Source organism: Littorina saxatilis, linkage group LG11 (assembly GCF_037325665.1).
Source record: "Littorina saxatilis isolate snail1 linkage group LG11, US_GU_Lsax_2.0, whole genome shotgun sequence".
Classification (NCBI taxonomy): domain Eukaryota; kingdom Metazoa; phylum Mollusca; class Gastropoda; order Littorinimorpha; family Littorinidae; genus Littorina; species Littorina saxatilis.
The window spans coordinates 15694514-15715972 of NC_090255.1; the positions used below are offsets into that span (position 1 = coordinate 15694514).

The 21459-nt window shown below is 43.4% G+C and overlaps 1 long non-coding RNA gene across 1 annotated transcript in view; it reads right to left on the minus strand.

Moving 5' to 3' along the window:
- Nucleotides 1–21459, minus strand: part of LOC138979863 (uncharacterized) — a 474427-nt gene that overhangs the window by 86449 nt on the left and 366519 nt on the right. The gene's annotated exons all lie outside the window — the stretch shown is intronic.

Consider the following 21459-nt stretch of genomic DNA (forward strand, 5'->3'; position numbering starts at 1 on the left):
GAGTCAGTCAGTCGCGTGGTCAACATTACTGGTAGGCCAACACTGCTGTTAAGCCCAAGGGAGGAAGGGAAATGCGAGCGAGGGGGGGAGGCTGCGACACTGATGCATTGCACACCTGTGTTTGTGTGCATGTTGTTTTGGTTGAGTTTCTTTACCTTTACTTCTTCTTCTGTGTATGTTGTATCATGTCGTATGGTGGTGGTGGTGGTGGTTGTGGTGTGTGTTTGTGTGCGTGTGTATGTGTGTGTGTGTGTGTGTGTGTGTGAGTGTATGTCTGTCTGTCTGTCTCTCTGTCTCTGTCTGTCAGTCAGTCTGCGTATTACTGCGTGAATGTGTCTGTTACCACCCGATTCCCTGTCTGCCTCTGTGTTTTTTTTACATTTAGTCAAGTTTTGACTAAATGTTTTAACATAGAGGGGGGAATCGAGACGAGGGTCGGTGGTGTATGTGTGTGTGTGTGTGTGTGTGTGTGTGTGTGTGTGTGTGTGTGTGTGTGTCTGTCTGTCTGTCTGTGTGTGTGTGTAGAGCGATTCAGACTAAACTACGGGGCCGATCTTTATGAAGTTTGACATGAAAATTCCTGGGTATGATATCCCCGGACCTTTTTTTCTTTTTTTCGATAAATACCTTTGATGACGTCATATCCGGCTTTTTGTAAAAGTTGAGGCGGCACTGTCACACCCTCATTTTTCAATTAAATTGATTGAAATTTTGGCAAAGCAATCTTCGACGAAGGCCGGGGTTTGGTATTGCATTTCAGCTTGGTGGCTTAAAAACTAATGAGTGAGTTTGGTCATTAAAAATCGGAAACTTCTAATTAAAATTATTTTTTATTAAACGATCCAAAAACAATTTCATCTTATTCTTCGTCATTTTCTGATTCCAAAAACATATACATATGTTATATTTGGATTAAAAACAAGCTCTGAAAAATAAAAATATAAAAATTATGATCAAAATTAAATTTTCGAAATCGTTTTAAAAACTATTTCATCTTATTCCTTGTCGGTTCCTGATTCCAAAAACATATAGATATGATATGTTTGGATTAAAAACACGCTCAGAAAGTTAAAACGAAGAGAGGTACAGTAATAAAGCACAGCGCAATCGCTACCGCGCCAAACAGGCTCGTCACTTTCGCTGCCTTTTGCACCAGCGGCGGACTACGTTCAGTTTCATTCTGTGAGTTCCACAGCTTGACTAAATGTAGTAATTTCGCCTTACGCGACTTGTTTTTATTTGTTTTCTTGTTGGTGTTTGTTGTGTGGTTTATTCAACACCACCGCTTTAATTTGAATGGACACATGTGTATGTGTGTGTGTGTGGGGGGGGGGGGGAGGGTGTGGGACGGCTGCGCCTGCGCGAGTGACCTTCAATGGACAATGTGAGCGATGCACAGCCATTGCAACACAGGTAAAAGGGGATGCATGTGTTACTTGCCTCCATTCCATTCAACCTGCATGGTACACATTCCAAGCTGATTGTTCTTCAAGCTGGACCTGCCGCTGGACCAGGTACAGATCCTGGCCTTCACCGTGACTTCATTTACGAAATCTTGGCAATAAGCGGCAGAACAATGGTGACTGCGCGTGAGAGCGATGAATAAAAAGACCAAACAATACTGTACTCACGTGTGAAGGAAGAATTACGGAAGGAATAACAGCTGTATCCTTCCTTACAGTATTGTTTGGTCATTTTACCATTTTTTTTAAAGTGACACGAAGCACTGTTATTCACAATGCAGTCCTCTCACTGTCTCTGTCTCTCGGTGTCTTTATCTCTGTCGCTTTTTCTCTAGCATTTCAAGTGCAACTTGACACAGATAACTGCTCATTATCGCTTAGGGTTAAGAGCACCTCTCTTTCAAAATAAAAGTACCGGTGATTTGCTGAGAAACTATCAAGCCGACCCAACAAACCTGTGAATAGAAACACTTGGAACAACATGAAGCAAGACAACGCCAACGTGTGTCCAAGTGGATACATGTATGCTTTTTCCTATGTACAAGATTGGACACATCCTCAATGCTGTCCAGTTCGGTTTATATTGGTAGGAAGGTACCTTTAAGCATAAATTATGTTGTTTTTGTTGTTTTGTTGTTTGTTTTTGGGTGTGTGTGGTTTTGTTTTTGCACCAGCATGTGCACATGCATGACTTCCTGGTAAAACGATTTTGTGATGCGACAATTGTGAAACTTTGTAAATAGCAGGGTAATGAAAAGTAGCATGCTGGTTTGTAAAAGCTGAGAGGAAATCCTGTTTGAAGCGTGAGTTTGTGTCAAAAGGTGTCTGTTCATGAGCATGACTGTGCATATGGCACAACGCGAGGAGGATGTGAGAGAGCGATCCATTGAACGGGTAGTGACAAGAAAACAAATGAACGACGAAGTACCGCGGGTACCTAACGACCTTAAGGCTGGAATCTACCCCTTGTAAAAGTAATAAAAAAAATGTTTAAAATTAGATTTTCTGTAAGTTGAAGGAGTGGTAAGTACAGAAAAAAATAGGGCTTACTTTGCTAATTTCAAAGATAACGATTGAAACTGGAATATGAGGTATCACATATTTTCACACTAAACATTACTGATGACGACATTACATGTGCTCAGATTCTACCGTTGATATGTAAATAAATTAACAATCACATAATTACACCTGAAAAAGACTGACTGAAGAACAAAATAGAACAACAAAAGGAAAAACACAGATACTTTACCAATAAATTAGAAAAGACTACAACTTTGAACCCATTTTTGAAACTAAATTATAAGCATGCAATACAAACTAACATGAAATTAAACCTGTATAAGTGATACGACCTTTGTAAAACTTTGTGAAATCTAAGGTGAGGCGTCCCTTTCACCACAACAGTATGAACACCCTTTACCGCTCTAACTGTTCCACTGTGGTGCTTCTACTACCCCTACACCAACAGTATGAACACCCTTTACCGCTCTAACTGTTCCACTGTGGTGTTTCTACTACCCCTACACCAACAGTATGAACACCCTTTACCGCTCTAACTGTTCCACTGTGGTGCTTCTACTACCCCTACACCAACAGTATGAACACCCTTTACCGCTCTAACTGTTCCACTGTGGTGTTTCTACTACCCCTACACCAACAGTATGAACACCCTTTACCGCTCTAACTGTTCCACTGTGGTGCTTCTACTACCCCTACACCAACAGAATGAACACCCTTTACCGCTCTAACTGTTTCACTGTGGTGCTTCTACTACCCCTACACCAACAGTATGAACACCCTTTACCGCTCTAACTGTTCCACTGTGGTGCTTCTACTACCCCTACACCAACAGTATGAACACCCTTTACCGCTCTAACTGTTTCACTGTGGTGCTTCTACTAGCCCTACACCAACAGTATGAACACCCTTTACCGCTCTAACTGTTTCACTGTGGTGCTTCTACTACCCCTACACCAACAGTATGAACACCCTTTACCGCTCTAACTGTTCCACTGTGGTGCTTCTACTACCCCTACACCAACAGTATGAACACCCTTTACCGCTCTAACTGTTCCACTGTGGTGCTTCTACTACCCCTACACCAACAGTATGAACACCCTTTACCGCTCTAACTGTTTCACTGTGGTGCTTCTACTACCCCTACACCAACAGTATGAACACCCTTTACCGCTCTAACTGTTTCACTGTGGTGCTTCTACTAGCCCTACACCAACAGTATGAACACCCTTTACCGCTCTAACTGTTTCACTGTGGTGCTTCTACTACCCCTACACCAACAGTATGAACACCCTTTACCGCTCTAACTGTTTCACTGTGGTGCTTCTACTACCCCTACACCAACAGTATGAACACCCTTTACCGCTCTAACTGTTCCACTGTGGTGCTTCTACTACCCCTACACTAACAGTATGAACACCCTTTACCGCTCTGTTTCACTGTGGTGCTTCTACTACCCCTACACCAACAGTATGAACACCCTTTACCGCTCTAACTGTTCCACTGTGGTGCCTCTACTACCCCTACACCAACAGTATGAACACCCTTTACCGCTCTAACTGTTCCACTGTGGTGCTTCTACTACCCCTACACCAACAGTATGAACACCCTTTACCGCTCTCACTGTTTCACTGTGGTGCTTCTACTACCCCTACACCAACAGTATGAACACCCTTTACCGCTCTAACTGTTTCACTGTGGTGCTTCTACTACCCCTACACTAACAGTATGAACACCCTTTACCGCTCTAACTGTTTCACTGTGGTGCTTCTACTACCCCTACACCAACAGCATGAACACCCTTTACTGCTCTAACTGTTCCACTGTGGTGCTTCTACTACCCCTACACCAACAGTATGAACACCCTTTACCGCTCTCACTGTTTCACTGTGGTGCTTCTACTACCCCTACACCAACAGTATGAACACCCTTTACCGCTCTGTTTCACTGTGGTGCTTCTACTACCCCTACACCAACAGTATGAACACCCTTTACCGCTCTAACTGTTCCACTGTGGTGCTGCTACTACCCCTACACCAACAGTATGAACACCCTTTACCGCTCTAACTGTTTCACTGTGGTGCTTCTACTACCCCTACACCAACAGTATGAACACCCTTTACCGCTCTGTTTCACTGTGGTGCTTCTACTACCCCTACACCAACAGTATGAACACCCTTTACCGCTCTGTTTCACTGTGGTGCTTCTACTACCCCTACACCAACAGTATGAACACCCTTTACCGCTCTAACTGTTTCACTGTGGTGCTTCTACTACCCCTACACCAACAGGATGAACACCCTTTACCGCTCTAACTGTTTCACTGTGGTGCTTCTACTACCCCTACACCAACAGTATGAACACCCTTTACCGCTCTGTTTCACTGTGGTGCTTCTACTACCCCTACACCAACAGTATGAACACCCTTTACCGCTCTAACTGTTCCACTGTGGTGCTTCTACTACCCCTACACCAACAGTATGAACACCCTTTACCGCTCTGTTTCACTGTGGTGCTTCTACTACCCCTACACCAACAGTATGAACACCCTTTACCGCTCTAACTGTTTCACTGTGGTGCTTCTACTACCCCTACACCAACAGGATGAACACCCTTTACCGCTCTGTTTCACTGTGGTGCTTCTACTACCCCTACACCAACAGTATGAACACCCTTTACCGCTCTAACTGTTCCACTGTGGTGCTTTTACTACCCCTACACCAACAGTATGAACACCCTTTACCGCTCTAACTGTTCCACTGTGGTGCTTCTACTACCCCTACACCAACAGCATGAACACCCTTTACCGCTCTAACTGTTCCACTGTGGTGCTTCTACTACCCCTACACCAACAGTATGAACACCCTTTACCGCTCTGTTTCACTGTGGTGCTTCTACTACCCCTACACCAACAGTATGAACACCCTTTACCGCTCTAACTGTTCCACTGTGGTGCTTCTACTACCCCTACACCAACAGTATGAACACCCTTTACCGCTCTGTTTCACTGTGGTGCTTCTACTACCCCTACACCAACAGTATGAACACCCTTTACCGCTCTAACTGTTTCACTGTGGTGCTTCTACTACCCCTACACCAACAGTATGAACACCCTTTACCGCTCTGTTTCACTGTGGTGCTTCTACTACCCCTACACCAACAGTATGAACACCCTTTACCGCTCTAACTGTTTCACTGTGGTGCTTCTACTACCCCTACACCAACAGTATGAACACCCTTTACCGCTCTAACTGTTTCACTGTGGTGCTTCTACTACCCCTACACCAACAGTATGAACACCCTTTACCGCTCTAACTGTTTCACTGTGGTGCTTCTACTACCCCTACACCAACAGTATGAACACCCTTTACCGCTCTAACTGTTCCACTGTGGTGCTTCTACTACCCCTACACCCAATCCATGTCGGAAAAAAACCCACATGCTTTTAGTCTACCCCCGAGGACAATTAATAACAAATGACATGACATTTTCAAAAGTAGTTTTATGGAAGTTCAAGGATTGGTATGGAGAGAAATAAAATGATATTGAGGCGTTAAACTGAATGATGTACGTTGAATATAGAGTATCACACTTTCGCACAAGAATCGCAAGTGAATAAAGTATTAAAATTGAACAGAGTTGTTTAGCTTAGATACCTGACTTAAATCATTTATTAACAACATTCTGTTTATCTTTTTTTCAATAGAACACATCATTTGGGCGAGGAAACTATTTTTAAGTCTACTTCCTGTTCTGGAGGGGGGGTGGGGGGGTGGGGTGGACCCCAACTTTAAACGAGAGTTTGAAATGGTTTGGTCTGGTTGTTGAGCCCAGGCTGAGAGGCAAAAGGGGCGAACGCGTTCTAAATATAGACGACATGACTGTGCGACAAGAGTAAGTGAGAGTTGTGCAGAACCAACCTCCTGGCCCATTAAATAACAAGTATTGAAAGGAACAAGCTACTTTCACCCTGATAAACCATGTCTAGCTTTGGTTTGGTTTGGATTGGTTGGGCTCAGTTCAGTTTATACTAATCGGGACTGCCGTACGTTGAGGAGTGAGTGAAAAGGGAGCGTTAGAGGAACGTTTCGACCACGTACATCTTTGAATGTATTTGTCGTGAAACTCCATCATTTGACAACCATCACTTGACTTATTTCTCATTTCATATCAGAACTGCCTTGAACATATAAGGATAAGATTTCATATAATCCTGTGAGGTTACCCCCATGGTAATTCGGGCAGCTTTCTCCCTGGGGAAAACGAGCTGCCATACAGTACGGCGCTACCCATTTTGTTTTCTTTTCCCTACATGCGCGCATTCATGTCTCCAAGCCCAGAGACTTTCGCTGTGAGCTTGGGATCTTTATCGTGCGCATCCGTGCACACCGAGGAGAGTCTGCACAAAGTTGACTCTGGGAAATAAATCCCTCGCCGAACGTGGGGTTGAACCCACAACAAAAGCGACAACGGGTTTTGAAGTCAGCGCCGCTACCGACTGAGCTATATCCCCGCCATGTCTGTCTGTTGTGTAGTCAGCACCGCTACCGACTGAGCTATATCCCCGCCATATCTGTCTATTGTGTAGTCAGCGCCGCTACCGACTGAGCTATATCCCCGCCATATCTGTCTGTTGTGTAGTCAGCACCGCTACCGACTGAGCTATATCCCCGCCATATCTGTCTGTTGTGTAGTCAGCACCGCTACCGACTGAGCTATATCCCCGCCATATCTGTCTGTTGTGTAGTCAGCGCCGCTACCGACTGAGCTATATCCCCGCCATATCTGTCTGTTGTGTAGTCAGCGCCGCTACCGACTGAGCTATATCCCCGCCATATCTGTCTGTTGTGTAGTCAGCGCCGCTACCTACTGAGCTATATCCCCGCCATATCTGTCTGTTGTGTAGTCAGCGCCGCTACCGACAGTGAGCTATATCCCCGCCATATCTGTCTGTTGTGTAGTCAGCGCCGCTACCGACAGTGAGCTATATCCCCGCCATATCCGTCTGTTGTGTAGTCAGCGCCGCTACCGACTGAGCTATATCCCCGCCATATCTGTCTGTTGTGTAGTCCGCACCGCTACCTACTGAGCTATATCCCCGCCATATCTGTCTGTTGTGTAGTCAGCGCCGCTACCGACAGTGAGCTATATCCCCGCCATATCCGTCTGTTGTGTAGTCAGCGCCGCTACCGACAGTGAGCTATATCCCCGCCATATCCGTCTGTTGTGTAGTCAGCGCCGCTACCGACTGAGCTATATCCCCGCCATATCTGTCTGTTGTGTAGTCAGCGCCGCTACCGACTGGGCTATATCCCCGCCATATCCGTCTGTTGTGTAGTCAGCGCCGCTACCGACAGTGAGCTATATCCCCGCCATATCTGTCTGTTGTGTAGTCAGCGCCGCTACCGACAGTGAGCTATATCCCCGCCATATCCGTCTGTTGTGTAGTCAGCGCCGCTACCGACTGAGCTATATCCCCGCCATATCTGTCTGTTGTGTAGTCAGCACCGCTACCGACTGAGCTATATCCCCGCCATATCTGTCTGTTGTGTAGTCAGCGCCGCTACCGACTGGGCTATATCCCCACCATATCCGTCTGTTGTGTAGTCAGCGCCGCTACCAACTGAGCTATATCCCCGCCATATCTGTCTGTTGTGTAGTCAGCGCCGCTACCGACTGGGCTATATCCCCACCATATCCGTCTGTTGTGCAGTCAGCGCCGCAACCAACTGAGCAAAATCCCCGCCATATCCGTCTGTTGTGTCTCTTGTTCGTCCACTTGAAAGACCGATAGGTCCAAACTCTTATGAACGTTTGTCATGTCCATAATGAAATGCTCCATACACTTTCCTTTTATAATGTTTAATTCTTACAGTTTTGTGGTTAGAAAACGAAAATCTAAGACTCATTGTCTCATCAATGTTCAGGAAATACGGTCCGTAAATATATGTCCAACCTTTTCTATCCGTTATACTCTCCACCCGCGGTAGTCTTTTTCCCACGGAGATATGAATATTCATGTGACTCACCGTCATATTTTCTAGTGGTCATAATCTGGTCTACTTGGGGGCTGTAAATATTATATTCTATCTCACGGATTTGTTAAATACAGCATCCTGCTAACGGTTTATATATATCCCCCTCGAAATCCTACCCACGATTTGAAATATGAGTTCGTGATCGCTTCACTGACGTGCCGCCAAACGTTTGCAAAATGTATTGCACTCGAGAGAAGTACACCTGTGACAAGAAAAAAAGCGCACAACTGTGGGCGTGTCTCGTTTGAACTGCTGCTATACTTTATATCAAGATAGGAACAAATCGGGTTACAGCAGCGTCAGTTCAAAGCATGCAACCAGCAAGTGTTCCTCGATGTCTCTTTTAATGCTGATCAGAAACATGCGTTTTTTCACTGTGTTCTTCAGCACTGACCACACATTTACTATGGGACTGAGATTGAGTGACTGAGCATTGAAAGGAACAAGCTTAACATTGATTTCTGCACTGATTTTGTTTGCATCATTCACAAAAAGCAGTGAAAACACCCCGGTATAACGTCCCAGAACGCCCCCTTCTAATAAGTCCCCCGGGGGTTGGAAGGGTGGGGGGGGGGGGGGGGGGTGGGATTAACCAAAAGGTCCTCCAGAACATTCTGGGAGGGGATCCTAAATAGTCCCCTCCCTAACTCATTTAGTTCCCCCAGGGCTCATTTATATACCCCCTTATTGTTCAGTCCCATTTCGCCCCCCCCCCCCCTCCCGCCCCCGTACTCTAACTCAACTTCCACGCACGTGTGTGTGTGTTTGTGTGTGTGTGTGTATGTCAGTGTGTGTGTGTCAGTGTGTGTGTGTGTGTGTGTGTGTGTGTGTGTGTGTGTATGTTTCTGCTTGTCTCTGAGTTTTCAGAATCTTTTTGACTGTACTGTGACAGATCCTAACAGTGTAATTAAACAGTTTCAAACACGGAGACTGGCATGTGAACCGAGACAAAAAAAAAACCCATTAAATAGGCCACGAAACGGGACATACACAATGAACAACCAGCCAGCTCTATGAGGGCCCCAAAGGGGGGGGTATCATCACGATCACGGGAAGGGAAATTTTAGCTTTCACGATCACAGTTACCTTGATTTTTGTTTTCACGATCACAAACACCTTGACGAATAGAGGATCATAGAGTGATACAGCTGTGAAAAATGTACGTTGAAAATAACATGCTTTGCAATAATGCCCATCACGATCACGAAAACAAATGACGATCACGATCACGAGACTTGATTTTTTTTGTCATCACGGATCACGGGCAAAGTCCCATCACGATCACAGAAATGGAAATTTCGGCAATCACGGTCACAGAAAGGTCAAAAAACGCCAATCACGATCACGATTTTAAACCCTTTGGGGCCCTCCTCTATATCTGCCCACCTTTAGTGACCACGAACACAGGAAGCTGGGCAGTGACATGAGTGTTATGATTGCTCTCTGGTCCACAGTTGTTCCATGTTTTGTTGTCTTTACACGCCGTCGATCCAAATATTCTTAGTAGCCTACACTCCCCCTAGCATCCTGTTTGCGGAAACGACGCGATACAAAGGTGAGTTTCACACTAAAACGCATAAAAAAAGGATAGTTTTCGTCAATTGTGTCACTTGATTTTGATAGCGCTGCTTGCTAATGTATTAAAGTAACTTCATGTTTTCATATGTCTACTTTGGATGGCATTTCGAAGAGCACTTACACGATTTGTGCTGTAACAAGTATTTTGTTTAGTCTATTTTTACTTTTCCCCGCGTTTAACTCAAGGCAGCAGTTATTGTGCTTCGATTTGTTTATCCAGGGATATTCTTTAATCTAAAACACTTGCTTTGAACCACCAATGATCAGTTCAAAGCTTTCCATCTTTCTATATTTGGACGATTAATTACGACGCTCGGAATTTTATTGATACACTCCCCCGACCACCTTTGATACGCTTCCCCTATAAGTGATTTCTTTTCTTAGTACGATCCCCCGACAGTTTCTCTTTGCTTTCTGTACAGTTGTCGGCTTGGTTAACTCCCTAAGAGAAGGGTATTTCGTGTCTAACTTCAACATAAATACATATTTATATATAAGTAGAGGTTACACAACGCGTTAACGAGTCACAGTCGATAGTAAGAATATAGGTCGAAGTTCGCAGATCATGAAAAATGCGAGCTTGCAGTATTTAACTGAAGCTCGCATTATTCATGATCCGCAAACTTCGACCACTATTCTTACTATCAACTGACTGACTGAGACGATGTGTGTAACCTCAGTCTACACGCGCGCACACACACACACACACACACACACACACACACACACACACACACACACACACACCACTGATTTAGCAATGTTTGTCTATATTTTCCCGAATTAGTTATTTATCGGTACGGAGTTTTTTGTGTACAGATGGAGCTGTCAGCACTGAGTGACTTTAGACAGTTTTTTGGATGTTACTTACGAATAAGAGGTCACAACGGAGCCTTTGATGACGTCAACACCCATGAAAACTGCGGGTGTTTGTTTGGAGTTGTGCCCAGAGTGTGGGAAAAGCTACAAGCACAAAGGGACATTAGAAGACCACAGGAGAGGTGTTCATGGTTGCGGCAGTGGACCCAGGAAGTAACAACAACAACAGTAACAACCATGACGCAAACAATAGTGAATACTATTATTATCTGAAATCTACTGATAAATCGAATCTATATCCGGAAGGCGACCACCGATTAGCCACAGCCAAGGTCGATTAGTATTTTTTTTTAAATTCTTACTCAGATTTCGAACTTCTTTTTTTTTCATAAAGTCTTGGTTACGTATCTAAGTCTGACAGAGGCCTATTTTATGAGACACAAAGAAAAAGACGCAAGAACTTGAAGAGCTAGAGTGGAGGGTGCCAATAAATCGTCACTGGACTCGGTTCCCCTCAAACTTGTACAAAGGTCGGCGTTTTTTGATTTATAGACTTGGCAAAACTTCTACCTGAAACTGAGGAGCAACCACTCCCCTCCCACTTCAATCGAGTCCGTGTGTGTGTGTGTGTGTGTGTTTGTGTGTGTGTGTGTGTGTGTGTGTGTGTGTGTGTGTGTGTGTGCATGTTTGAGTGCAAGGGCGGATCTTGGGGGGGGGGGGGGTTACACGGGTTACGTAACCCCCCCCACCCCCCTACCCCCCCAAAAAAAGAGGTAATTTATTGGCTCAGGATGCACCAGATAGCTCTATTTTGCTTCTTTGGATAAAAAAATTTCCGGGGGGGCATGCTCCCGGACCCCCCCCCTAGAGGCTTAGGCGCCTTTGGCGCCGTCAACTTGTATCTTCGCAGTCAATTTGTAACCCCCCCCTCCAAAGTAAATTGATCCGCCCTTGGAGTGTGTGTGTGTGTGTGTTTGTGTGTTTGTGTGTGTATGTGTGTGTGTGGGTTGTGTGTGTGTGTGCGTGTGTGGATGTTTGAGTGTGTGTGTGTGTGTGTGTGTGTGTTTCGACGAACTAAACTCAAGCTCAAAAGTTAAGCAACCCTTTTATATAACAGTAAATTCATTCGCTCGGTTTGATCATTCGGCATGGCTTTACTAAAAGATATGATAATAAATCTCACCTGAAGGAAACACAAGTCTCCCATTCTTTAAAAGCACAAATTCATAAAAGGAAAGTAATTGTATCAGAAAGATTTAGCTGTGCAATGAATAAAAAAAAACGTTTCCCACCCAGCTTTAACAGAGAAGTAGTTGAATTGAATTGTTTTTATCCTAGTGGAACAGCCCAAAACAAAACTGACCTTGGAAGCGCTAGTACTCACAAAACTGCGAGTTCTCTTGCAGTGTATCAGCGCACATCACTCACGAAAAGGCTGGAAATGAATAACTGTTTCACCCCTCTTCGTCGTAGCCATACAACATCCACAGAAAACCCCTCAACAGCTTCCTCATCGTCCCATATCTGTCGGATATCTTGGAATTTTGGGTCGTCTGCTTCGGGCGATTTGACAAAGTTATCAACAATGCAGTCCTTCGATACCGACAAAGAACTGGAAGCTGTATTCGACACAGAAAATGAGCCAGAGGACTTCACTAATACCGCCCGGCGCACTTCAGCGCTTCAGCGCCTACAATCGTTCAGGGCGGGTCCGACAGTGGTTTTGTCGGTACGAGAAACAGAAAACTTCAGATAACCCTGTCGTGGAATTCACGAAGAACCGATAGCGCCTATCGTAGGCACTGTCCTACGATAAAGTTAGAGGTGCCTATCCCTACCGATAAGCACTGTGGTCGTTACGATAACTTTGATTTCAAGATTGCTGCCATCAGTTTGCAGCGTTACCGGGAAAGAAAAAATAATCTAAGATGACTGCGGTATAAGAGAACAAGGATAGTTTCAGGAGAAAGTCAACGACTAAATGTTTCAGGATGGTAACTTCATTTTAACATTTCATTAAATGGACGTTGCATAGGGAAAGGAGAGTCTGCTGATTCTGTGCAAAACATTGGTCTGCTAGAATGCAGCTACTTGAATTTTGCAAGGATTGTTACCTGTTAAAGAACTTGATTTTACACGGAATGTAGGGTAAGGGATGGTAAATTGAACAGCAGGGTAAATCGAACAAGGCGAATATCTTAATAGTTCGTGTAAAAATGTGTTACGTCACTGTATTTATACGTTACTGGTGATGGGCAATGACAATTGCAGAAGAAACAATTGCACAACGAAAAGAACGCGTAGCAGCTGAGCACTTTTAGAATATTTTAGCTGAATGTATAATTTTGTATTTCAGTTATAGATGTACAATAAGAAACATTAAACATTTGACGAACTAATATAATATTAGTAATCTGTTTTGATTCATAAACCATCTCCTTACTTTGTTTGTGACAAATTCAAAGACTCCGCGAGCATATTGTGGACTATGGATTACCGTTTGCATCTGTATGAAGTCAGGTAATTTGAACTCAACAACTGCATGTAATGTGGACACCTTGTTTAATATAGAGGGCCCCAAAGGGTTTAAAATCGTGATCGTGATTGGCGTTTTTTTTACCTTTCTGTGACCGTGATTGCCGAAATTTCCATTTCTGTGATCGTGATGGGACTTTGCCCGTGATCCGTGATGACAAAAAAATCAAGTCTCGTGATCGTGATCGTCATTTGTTTTCGTGATCGTGATGGGCATTATTGCAAAGCATTTTATTTTCAACGTACATTTTTCACAGCTGTATCACTCTATGATCCTCTCTTCGTCAAGGTGCCAATCCCGATTGAAGGGAAGCAACAACACATTCAGAAATATGATTTTGACAGCGATTTCTTCCCTTTAAGAGAACCAATCACACCAAAAAAGAGATCCAATCAGAAGGCGAATTGCAAAAGTCTGCCAGACTTAATCCAATGGAAGGGCTTCGTGCTAAAGTTTTGAGTGCATTCAGTCAAATTGGAATTCGAAGATCAAAAATGGCGTGCAGCGGTACTGTCATCGAACTTCTGTTATATTTTGTGGATTCAAGCCAGACCAAAGCAGGCGGCGAGAATGCCTTCCTTGATGGAAAGGTCAGGCTACGGGTCCGTCTTTCCGAAGACGAAATGTCAAGGTATGTTGATCTATTCAGGGCCGGACTAGGTAAGTACTAGGAGGGGAGGGGGGTTACAGATGGGGGGGGTTGCAAGAGGGCAAAGCCCCCTTGAAGCTGAACGTTTTTTGATGTTTCTGGAGGGAAAGGAAGCCTCCCCTTGAACGAATAAGGTAAATTCGACAGCAAGCTGTATAGGCAATGAAGAAGAATTGAGATTGTAAGGACTCATACTTTTCATCACAAAAATCGTTGAAGAAAAATGTCTTTCGAAAGGGGGTGAGAGGTGCGATTTCTCCTCGGATTTTATGATGATCCGGATGCAACCCCACCCCCCCCTCCCCCTCCCCCACAAAAAAAAAAGCGTTGGGAGGTACATGCTTAAGCCAGGGGGGGGGGGGGGGGTTGCGCAACCCCTGTAACCCCCCCCTAGTCCGGCCCTGTCTATGTTGCTCTATGACTGTTCTGAATGTAGGCGAAGATCTTGAAATTTGTTCAAGATCTTTGAGTTTGATTGAGATCATTGACATTGTCGACATTGCCACGTCCGGCTGTCACTCGCCCAGTGTGACCTCGACTGCCTAGAGTCTGCGTGTAGCCAAAACCGAAACTAGAAATCTGTTTTTCATCCCAGCAACGTGGACACGCTTGGCATAGATTCTAATTGTCGCTTCTTTGCATTAAGCTTGGATTTATTTTAGCGCCTGTAAACTTATCAACAATGGGTTAAATTCAGGAACTATGGCGTGGAGACGTGCCAGTTTGGGTCACTTGATCCTCATCATGTCAAAGTCGATCAAAGTCATGTTCGTTGGGGATTTTGTTATCATAGACTCTACCATCACACATACATGTACTTTAATTTCAATCCACCCAATAGCTTTTGAGAAAATGGGTTTAAAAGATTTAGCTCTGGAAATGTGAAATTGTGCAAGTATATATTCATGTGTGTGAGTGAGGGTGTGGGAGTTGAATGTGTATGAGTGCAGGGGCGGATTAGGGGGGGGGGGATTACAGGGGTTCCGGACCCCCCCCCCACGGCTGTAAAAAAATAAACAAATTAATACTAACTTTAAAAGAAATAATGAGTGGCTGCTGACACCAGTTGATCATGCCGTTTAAAATCAAGGATAAGCCATAAATTGTTCATAAAATAGCTAAAACTCTTCAGCTTCTGGGGGGTTAAGCCCCCCAGACCCCCCAACAGGGCCTTGCCCATGTACCCCACAAGGTCTACCCCTGGACACCAGGTTGTAACACCCCCCCCCCCCCCATCTCTGGCTTAACTGCTCCGCCCCTGGAGTGTATAGGCCTGTGAGTGTCTGTATGAGAGAGAGAGAGAGCGAGAGAAAAAACAATGAAAACAACATTCTTGTTACTGATTACAAATCATGATATGTATTTCTATACATGTGTGAATGAAAGAGAATTCAAAAAAATTAATAAAAAAAGTGCAACAGTTGTCACTTTGTGTTGAATAAACAATAGATCCAGAGGAGCGAATAACTGTGTGGTTGTGTTTACTTTGACACGTGGTTTCTGTACCTGCAACTTTTACCGTGACCGTGATTTGCCACTGGTGTTCGTGATCGTGAAAACAAAAATCAAGGTAACTGTGATCGTGAAAGCTAAAATTTCCCTTCCCGTGATCGTGATGATACCCCCCCTTTGGGGCCCTCAATATAGCCGACACTGTTCAATTCATACTCCAAATACTATGAGTGTTTTTGTTTTTTGTAATGAATTGCGACCTTCTTTATTGAAAACCTTAACATGTTGCTCTTGTAAACAACAACATATTCATGAAACAATACTCTATTAACCCCTCGCGTATGTCCAATATAAACGTAAAACAGCTGTTAGCGAATCCAGGTGAGTTTTGATGTTCGAAAATTGCACTATCTCTGCACTGTGGTCTTTCAGAAGTTTCACTCATGGAAAATATTTTGAACAAGACATGAAGAAAGCTCTGGCAGCAATAAAGGAAAGTCGACTTGGGTTATAAATACCTCTGCAAATCAGTTCGGCTAATTTAAACTTTACCCTGTTCAATATACCCGACCAGTCGGCTAATTTGAACTTTTCTCAAATTTTAAGAAACAAGTCCGTGTGCGGTGTGTTGACAAAACAGATTAGATCATTTATTTCACCTGCAAACGTGTAGGTCTAAAGCCAATCTTGAGATATAACATAGCCGTCTTTGCTTACTGACTGGTATGGGTCAGCAACAGCGTCTAGTTATGAGGGTGTCCAAATTACCCCCCTCTACCTTATTTCGTGTACAGTAAGAGAAACAATGTTGCAAATTGCATCGTCTGTCGACCAGTCACAGAAGCAAACCTGGCCAGCTATGCGTGCACTTCATACACGTCTATGAAACCGGAACCATGCGTCTTTGTTATTGCGAATATTATAAGATGTTTCACTGTTTGGTGGCTTGTTGACAAGACCAGCTTTTTTGTTGGTCCGAGGGGGCATATTGTCTTCTGTTTCATCTTTATTGACCATAAAGATAAAGATAAAAACTGAAGGCGATGATTTATACTCCCCGAGGACCAACAAAAAATGCTGATCTGATAACTAGCCACCAAACAACGTTTTTGTCATTATTTTGGATGAGCAAAAGAACGCACAACAGACGGGATCCCCATCCTGAACGAAATTTTTAGAATGCAATTCCGGGGCATTGTTCAGAAGCATTTATTAAAGAATACTAAACTGTACATAGCTTTTGTAGATTTTAAGAAGGCATTTGACTCTGTGAACAGGAATGCATTATGGGAGGTTTTGAGGAAAAGTGGTGTAAACGGGAAAATGTATAAGGCCCTAACAGCCGTTTACACATCAGTGAAAGCATGTGTGCGTGACCGATGTAATTATTCTGATTATTTTGAATGCCCAAGAGGGGTGAAACAAGGATGTTTATTGAGCCCTTTGATGTTCTCCATCTTTATTAATGAACTGGCAACAGAAGTGTCCTGTAAGGGAAGACATGGTATACAGTTGATACCTGGTGCGACGGAGATATTCTTGCTACTTTTCGCTGACGTGAAATGCTCCTTTTCCAACATGAATCTGGCAAGCACAACTGGGTCTCCAAAGTTAAGAAGGTGTTAACTGAAAACGGGTTTGGCATTGTTTGGCTGTGCCAAGGGGTTGGCTACGATAAAGGTTTTGTTTCCCAGTTTAAAGATCGACTGATTTGTATGTTTTAACAAAACTGGCATTGGGAAATGGAGACAAACGAGAAGTATCCATGGTTTTATTCTTTTAAAAGCGTTTTTCAGCCTGAGAAGTACATATTATGTATAGCAAACAAATGGAAAAGAGATGCGCTTGCTAGATTTCGGTTAAGAGCCTGTGGGCTGAGGAGCAATGCTCAGTGGTTTTTAATACAACAGCCTGGCACGCGACAGTGCATGCCCGATGTGTGATGGAGGCTGTGAAGACGAGGTACACTTTCTTTTCCACTGTACAGCTTATGCTGATATCCGTGCAAAGTGTAACGTGTTAAAAAGTTGTTCTGAACCATCCTCAATGGAAGATGTAACCCATATCCTAGCCCTGGATGAAGAAAGTGTACTCGAAACAACTGCACAATTTATTTCTAAGGCACTAAACATGCGCAAAAAGAAACTAGATGAGTCAAGCTGAAATGATGTATAATGTAATTTTTACGTACGAAAATGTTGGACTGGATGGTCTTCTCATTTAAATCGGGTTGCGTGTACATGTATACGGGTGGATTTAGACGTGTGCGGGTGTAGTCTATATAAGCGTATATATATATATATATATATATATATATATATATATATATATATGTGTGTGTGTGTGTGTGTGTGTGTGTGTGTGTGTGTGTGTGTGTGTGTGTGTGTGTGTGTGTGTGTGTGTGTGTGTTTGTTCGTCTGCAGCCATTGTTGTTTTTGTATAGATATGCATTTAGACATGTTCCCCTACTAGTCACGCGAGGGTAACGCCGACTAGTGGTTTATTGGTTTTAAATATTTGTGGTCTGCAGATTGATTGGTTTTATGAGTGTGTGTTAACTGTTGGATCAGTATTTTCCTTTGTGTGTACATACTATACCTTGCTTTTTACCCTTAGTCTTCGATATTTTTGTTTACCTATGGCTTTCGTGTCGGTGTGTTTGTTTGTTCGTACTCATAAACTAGTTTGCTATGTTTTTGTTGTTATTAATGTTATGTTCATTCGTCCTTTTACCCCTTTTATGAATGATGCAGCAATTGTTGTTTTACCTTGTCTATAAGGCTTTTATTAGCTAATGACAATAAAGTGTCAAAGCGTCAAAAGCGTCTCTGTAAAACCATGTCGAGGAAAATATATTTGTTGAACAGAAGAGGGGGGCGATGCTTTACCACGTGCACCGGGAATCCACGAATAGATCTCTTTAAATCAAGTTTAGCTTCATCCTGAACTCAGGTCAAAAAAGGGTTACTTCCCTTCGGGTCTCATTCTATCCCTGATAGGATACCTTGGTTTTCCTTCTCTGGAGAGGAAATCGATTTTTTTACATATTTAGATCTTTTCGTAATGTGTTCGATAATGATTTTTCATGGTGTTGTGTAATTTTTAAATTACAAAGGAATTGATATGTAAGACATAATTTTCAAGCGAGCGATCTTTCGCGGATGTATATACTGTGCAAACAACTCTAAAGTGTCACGTGATAATCAACGTTGGCTTTCGGTGCGAGCCGGTGCAGACGATTTTTTCTGTAACCAGTTGAGAGTGATGCAACCATATATCACGGTCTCCTTCCGACAGCAGTCTCAAAATTTCGACTTGTTTTGACTTTAGAACGATGTCTTTATCATAACTGTGAAGAACAGAACGGAGATCACTGTCGAAGTCGTAGTCTATCGGCCAATCTACAATCATTTTCGTCTCGCGAACACTGATCTCAAATTTAGATCAGTGCACCCATTTTTGTACTCCAACTAAAACATTCATTCACGTGTCATTTTATTCAAACTTTATATGCCAGAAAAGGCCCTTCACTTGGCTACCTTGCACACTTTTCGGATTAAAGATTTCTGTATTAGGTATCACGTGACCGCCGCCGAAGTCAGGGTACCCCCAAAATCGACCTGACAAAAACCCTAGTCCCGTATTTTAAAATCTGTAAAAATTCAGGATTTGCTGATAATAAACAATTCTGCATATCGATGGAAATGCCATTCAATTTCCATTCAAAAACAGTTTCATTTGTGCACCTAACTTGATTAGTCTTGATACAATCTGTTTTCAAATGAGGTAGGGGTTAACAGTTTGAAAGGCCCAAAAGAGCACGTTTTGCAGTCATTTTTTAGGGGGTCCTCCACTGAAAGTTCAATATATCCTAAATGTCTCAATGAAAACGTTTCAAACTTCCAGAAAACATGACCAGTAGGTGAATAAAGATCACCATAACTTTTTGTGAATATATTGGCAATACAGGTAAAGTTACGTAACGTTTCCAAAAGAACTTTAAAAATATTCATATTAATTCAGGGTGTTATGCCAAAAATTCGTGACGTTGCATGCAGGGCCAATAATGGTTATATCAGTATTTGCGAAAGTTTTAGGCAAATCATCTGAGCATTGGCAGAAATTTGCTGGAGGTATGAACGCGATAGACAAATTCGTCAACTCTGTCATTTGTACTGTGTATGCGAGCGGCAGAGATTTCAAGTCGGCGGTCACGTGATACCTAATACAGAAATCTTTAATCCGAAAAGTGTGCAAGGTAGCCAAGTGAAGGGCCTTTAATGGCATATAAAGTTTGAATAAAATGACACGTGAATGAATGTTTTGGTTGGGGTACGAAAATGGGTGCAATAATATTTTGGCTCAGTTTACTACGGCGAGGTCGGGGACAGATGCTTGAATTGTTGAGCCACACGCCGTCACGGACTATATTGATCGCGACCCCTGTCAAGTGTCTTGGCATTTATCGTAACCAACTCGCCACAACCATTTTGTTTGTGTTTGTGTGTGTGTGTGTGTGTGTGTGTGTATGTGTGTGTGTGTGTGTGTGTGTGTGTGTGTGTGTGTGTCTCTCTCTCTCTCTTGTCACTCTCTTTCTGTCTGCGTGGAAGTTGTATCAGTATAGACTTGACAAAACGTCTACCTGAAAAACGCAACCACGTCCCTCTCACTTCAATCGAGCGTGTGTGTGTGTGTGTGTGTGTGTGTGTGTGTGTGTGTGTATGTGTGTTTATGTGAGTGTGTATGTATGTATGTATGTATGTATGTGCGTGTGTGTGTTTGCGTGCATGCACACACACACACACACACACACACACACACACACACACACACACACACACACACAGTGACAGAAGCAGGCAAAGGATATTGAGCAGAATGACAGACACATATGCTGTAAGTTAAATTTGTTCTCAGTGATCGACAAGAAGAAGAAGAAGAAATTTGTTCTCGACTGTGTGAAACTACAGGGACGTACGTTACACCCCACACCGAGAGGTGAACGCACCAAACAAACTCGCCGCAACTATCACTCCAAAATAGACATTTAAACCAGGTATTTGTAAAGATTTGAACGGTTATCAAAACAAGGCATTAATAGAAACGAAAGGAAAAAAATAAGCAAGCAAAGGTTGTGAAAATAATAACGGCCGACCCGGGCTTTTCTGCTTGTTGGAAGCAAAAGGTTCAAACGTGTGCGATGGGTTGAGAGTGAGTTCAGACATGTAAATATTTTGTCCGTCACCTTGGATACCACAATGCAGGCAAATGTCATGTGACATGCTCTGCTTTCCTGCAGCTGCTGGGGCCCGACTCATACACTTTCAACTAAACTAAATGTAAACGATGGGATGAGAAAGGCGAATAAACAAAACTCACGAACCAACACTCATAACAAGCATTTACGCATACACGCAAAAAAACACAAACATGATGCACACACACGTGCACGCGCACACCCACACGCACGCACGCACACACACACACACACAAACTGTGACACACACATACACACACACACTCACGCACGCAAGCGCACACACACACACACACACCACACACACAAATCATAACATGTAACTGAGATTTGGCTGTGGAAGATTTGGTTGCGGCGGACGGGGAAATAACCTAAATATCATCTCGTGTCTCTGTCTCCATCTCACCAAGGTGATGGTGTACGAAACCGACTCTGTCAGCCATTGTGAGGTGCTTGGTGAATACAATGGCCACGACAGCCTCTGACAAATGGCATGAACTCCACTGCACCTCTTGCACATTTTGATCTTTGCTGTTAGCAAATATTACACCCGACATGCACCATTGGCCCATTGCGTGCATGGAACTGTCCAAAACACAATCTCACTTGTGTGAAAAACTCAAATCAACCAGTTTTGTTTTCTTCTC